Below are 5440 nucleotides of genomic sequence, written 5' to 3'. Positions count from 1 at the left end.
GTAAAATAGGCCTTTGAAGCACAACCCAAAATTAGACGCAGTGCGCACAACTTTAATCCATAGCATTCTGGGCCCCTACAACATATCCAGAATATTAAGAAAAATATCCTAAAATCTTAAAAGCAGAGCAGTTTCTAGCCATGCAAGAGAAAAAATGGCAATGATGGGTTCAAAAAAAAAAAGGGGGGGGGGGGGAGGAGGGGTATGCGTGTGTGTGGAGGGGGGACGCTCCACCAAAGATGTGCTCTTCTTCTTTTGAGCATTAATTAAGACTGTAAATCACAGGCAACATGAAACAACTGTATTCGATGGAACGTGGACAGTTCTGGAGTTCTGCTGTGCTTGCGCGATCAGTTTGAATACCTACACTGAAACACTAATGGGAGAGCAAACTTCAAAGAGAAATTTTGGCATGAAGAAGTGGTCTGCGGGACCATTACATGGATAAAGTTGTAAAAGAGACTCCTCCGTGCAAACTGGGAAGGGAGGTGGAATGAAAGCTTGAAAGGTTTATAGGGACTCAGGCTTCTTTTCATGCACAAAGTCAGTCCCACATTAATTTGGTCTTGTCTTGAAATAGGCTTGTGTATTTGTGTTTTGAATAAAAGGGGGGAGAGGAGGGTGACAGCAAGAAAAAATTGTACGTGGGTAATGAAAAGCTCAGTTAATAGTCTTTAATTTTCTTTTTCTAATAAATAGTTGAGGGATCTCTTTTGTCACATCATAAGTAATGGTGAGTCACATTCCCAGGTTTATAGAATTTAAAGCCTAAATCTGTTATGATCAGGTAGTTTTATCTTCAGCAGAACATCAGTTACAGAAATTCACCCAGTTATTTCTGCAGACTAAATGAATGTGCTAAAGCTTGTTTTTAGGAAGCCATCTAATCTTGATTTAAAGGCATTAAGTACTTTTCAGACACCCACACACCCCCTCATGTCAGGTTGTTTACTTTGTTATTATTTATTTAATATAAAATGTAATCTTTGAAATTCCACTTATTTCTCTATGACTTCACCTAGTTGCAGTTTCTTGCTAACGTGTCTGTGCCAGGCTGCAGTGGAGCTGCTCTAGTGTAGTTGAGAAGATGATTTTCACCCACTGTAGAATATGGTCCATTTGTTCCTCATTTTACTTTGGTGTAAAGCTACTGGATGCAAGTAACATCTTGATGAAAAATGGTCTGTCCTGAATAGTTAATTCACAAGCATCTTGTTTCTCAGCAGAACATATTTACGTAATTATAAGTAGACTTCTGTCCAACTACTTGTCCGGGATTCCTCAAAGCATTTTTGGTTTGCCAAGTTGGTTTGAGATGTAATTCATAATGTGGGGGCTTCCAGAATGGCTGATGAGGTTAATTTTCTGTCTTGTAGAATACGATCTTGTGATAGAGATGCTCACTTCAGATATGCAGGATGTTAAAAAAAAAAAATTGTAAAGAATAACTTTGGAAAAAAAATCTGGAGTTATTTATATTTAGTATATAGGAATGAGAAGCCCTGTTTGCAGTAATAGTCCCCACGTTTGCCATAAAGCTGCTGCTTCCACTGACCTTGTTAATTTTATGCCATCAAAGTATAACCAGCTGATGTCATGATGCTACTCTGAAGACCATTCATTAATGTAGATACATTATTTCTATATTTAAACATAGTATAAATGTTTATGCAATAAGCACAGAAAAGGAATTTGTTCTATTACAGGAATGTGCATGCTAGAGGGTTTATGGAATGAGAATTCGAGTGCCTTAAACGAAAGGTAGGGTTCAGAGTAATTGGTCTTGTTGTAACTTGCAGAAAGAGCCAATTTATCTTATGTTGTCAGGGAAAGTACTTGATGTAAAGCACAGTGTGTCCACTGTTTGCCACTGTGCTAGTACTTCAAACCAGCAACTCTCCTTTCCTTAATGATAGAAAAAACACATTAACTGACCTTCTATTACGTTTAAGACAGCATCTTTTTTCTTAATTGGGAACCAGCTGGCTTAGCATGCGGTGCCTTTCAGAGGTACTCAGATGGTCTCAAAACAGGAGTAAATGAATGGTGTTTGCTAAAATGGGTTGAACCATAGCAGCGTCATGTGATTGAAAAGGCTGACATGTATGTATGGCTTACGCTTGCGTGTCCAGATGCAAATAGTTCAAAGGGTGTGCTGTCTTGAACTGCACCTACGCTGGGAAAAATACAGTCTTGTCAAGAAGGCTGAGATAACAGCAGACACCTCTGTTATTTACCCGCTGTTCCCTCTCTACCAAAGAAGGAGACACAGCGTAAATGAACACTGCATTAATAGTTCTTTTTTTAAAAATGACATTTCAGTGTTATTACAGAAATTTATACAAAAGGCACGTTCTCAACTTGCCTAACTTGGTGCATTGCCATGAACCTAAACCAGTGTTTCTTACCCCCAGCCAGAGTGGCTGCATTCAGCTGCTAAGGATGTCATGGGCAGCCCCCATGCAAAAGCATATTTTCGTTATTCAGTTGTCTTTCTGGCGATGCTGTGCCTAGTTTACATTGGCTATGGCTAAATATGTGGTCACAGGAAAAAAACATGCATAAAAACTTCTGACCTGAATCGATTGGCAGGTGCAAAGGATCTGTCCCAGGCTCTCTTTAAAACAAGCATACTATAACCGTGGTTCCCTAGGTTGCCCTGCTGTATATATTCCTGCCAATTCTTGGATCATTCAGGAGGAATGCCTGTCCATAGCCCAGGGGTTTATGTCAATTCACTTTAAATGCAGGGGGGAAGCAGGCAAACATTTCTGAATGAGAGGTGATAAAGGGAAGAAAGAACTAAGGAAAGTGTGGGGTTTTCCATTTTTTTTGTTGACTTCAGATCAAGATCCAGTGGGTTCCAGGGAAATACACTCCATGCAAATGAAGTGGATGGAAGTACTAGCCAAGTGAGAAGCACCGGCTAGTGCTATGTAAGTGAATGGGCTTTCTGCCCGTGCTGGCTGAATCGGTGATAGCAGAACAGCTGAGCAAACGCCCTTCAACAGACCAATGTGGTTGCTCTTCCACAGGGATCTTGTATCTCTCTGTACACACGGGTAAGCGGGCTTTGAGGCTCATCCTGTGGCAGGCATATTGACTCGGAAGAGAGAAGATGGTCTGGGAGCTGGGGTGTCATATTTTTCACCCAGCTTCACATGCCTGAAATTGAGTCGGTTCTCTCAGAGCTGCCTTTACTCTCCATGGAGAAACACAGCCAACAGTTGCAACACATTTATCAATCTCTACCAGACATCTGCAACAGGAAAGTTTACATATAGTCAGATGAAACCAACGCTTAGCACCAGACTTTAAAATGCATTGAGATGTCCAGTGGAGCAGATGGAAACACACTGGATATACCAAAAGATGGTGGACATCACTCGAGGCTCTTCTCTGTTCCCCGAGGAGATGAAACACCTGTAACAATCAGTCTCTGAGCCTCTGGGTTAATGATGCTAGCCTACTGGGCATAGGAGCCCAAGGTGCTAGAAGTCTGTACTGCTGACTGGTGGGGATGGTTGCTAGCAGTTTTGGCCTGACTCAGCCAACACTCTTTTTAACAATTCCTGGACACAGTTTGGGTTTTAAAGACAGAGCAGGGATTGTTGCAGGTGGATGGGTTGGATGCAGCCCTGTTGTAGAGGCTAAAAGATGCTGGAAGGGTGGACATAGACCCTTGTGGACGAGCAGTCTGCAGTGCCATAGCATGGTTGCCACCATGGCTGTGGCCTGTGTGTCCCTGTTGCTTGTTTATTAAATCATGGCTATAGAGTTCCCTGTCTCTGAGTTGTTCATGAGCTCGTGTAAGCACCCAGCCAGGGTAGTTTACAGCCAGAGCAGTTCCTTGATCCATTTTGCACACAGCTGTAGACATACTTGTGTCTTAATCATTGGGGAAGGCTGGGGTGGGGGAAGGTAAATGTGTCTGCAGGTAGGAAGAGGGAGGGTGGCAGCCACTGCTTTAAACCAGCATTGCTGCCAGAAACTTGTTCTTCAAATGACCCCCTGTCGACTTCACCTGCCAATCAGCGATCGTTTGCATAGTTCAGTATATTGGCTTCGGGGAGCCCCGGAACAAAGGCCTTCCTTAAAAAAAACTCAGACCTTACTCAGATAAAACTCCCACTCACGCCCCAGGGAGTTTTGCATGACGAAGGATTACGGGATGGTGTCTCAGCTTTGCAGTGTGTACTGCTCGTAGCCGCTGTTTACTTCTGTGGATGAGTAAGACTGTGCCCATTTAGAGGGAAAGTTGGTTTCCGTTTGCTCCTGCTCAGTTTGCTGGAAACTTCTTTTACCCCCCTCTTTGTAGGGATGGTAAAAGAGGTGGGGGCTTTGAGGAACCTACAGGTGAAGAGGAAGAGCACCCACCAGAAGGTGGGTGAATGTGGGGAAGGAGAGAGCTTTGAAGATCGTAGCAGGCGTTTGAGTTTCCTAAATTGCCGGTATTCCCACCCACATGGGCCCCGAGGTTTCAGAGACGAGGAGATGCTCAGCCCTGGCAGGACTGATCTTAAGCCCCAGCTCAGCCCGTGGTGTCTGGGGATCCCGAGATGCTTTTTTTCCCCTCCTTTCCTGGTGTGGCAGGTATGCTGCATCATGCCTTTTAGTGTCTCTGATTCTGTGATTACTCATTGTTATTTTGTGTGAGCAAAGCAGGCAGATGGTACAAGACCTTCCTCGTCAGCATGTCCTGCAGTTTCTGTTTCCGTGGGTGAAGCAGCAAAGCAGTCACTTCAGGGCCAGAGATCTGGGCCTCATTTCATCAGCTGGAAGGTGACTAGTTAAAATCTAACTAGCAGTCTCACACCCAGTGCCTGACAGTAACAGTCTTTGAAGACTATTAAGAAAATAAAAATTCCCTGCTCTGTCATATAATGGAAATGAGTATACTTCAACAGCCATCCACTCTAATCTGTTAGCCAGCCCTTAGCAGCTTACCAAGCCTGTATTTAACCTATTTCCCTAATGGCAATTAAGAAATGTTTTCATTTCCCAGGGAGAGGATTGCCGATGAAATCCCCCTCCTTCCCCCCCTCCCAATCCCCATCCTGCGACTCCGCTCTCTCCCTCCTCTTCCCCACGCCCCAGCTCCTTCTTCCTTAGCCCAAGGCATCCAAAGCATTCCCCCTGTGTTTGGGTAGCATGCAGTGAGGAAGAAATGATTAAGCAGCTGAATGTTTGAAATCCAGCTAAATGCACCGATTATTATCTGCTTAGGGCTTTCTTATCTCGAACTGTGTGGTGCTTAATGGCAGGCCCATTGTTTTCAGCTCAAAGGTATTAATGAAGGAATCAGGGCAGCAGGCTGATGTCATAGGTGGCTGAAAGGTGACTCGCTGCACTGATTTCCCTTACTCCACCCCTTCGAGAGTCCCTTCCAACTAGTTCAGGAGAAGGGGTTAGTATTTTTAGAGTGGAGGGGGGGGGGGGG

This window comes from Calidris pugnax, unplaced genomic scaffold, assembly GCF_001431845.1.
Source record: "Calidris pugnax isolate Ruff unplaced genomic scaffold, ASM143184v1 scaffold219, whole genome shotgun sequence".
Lineage (NCBI taxonomy): Eukaryota > Metazoa > Chordata > Aves > Charadriiformes > Scolopacidae > Calidris > Calidris pugnax.
The sequence above is the reverse complement of the archived record's forward strand: the minus strand, read 5'-3'. Positions refer to the sequence as shown.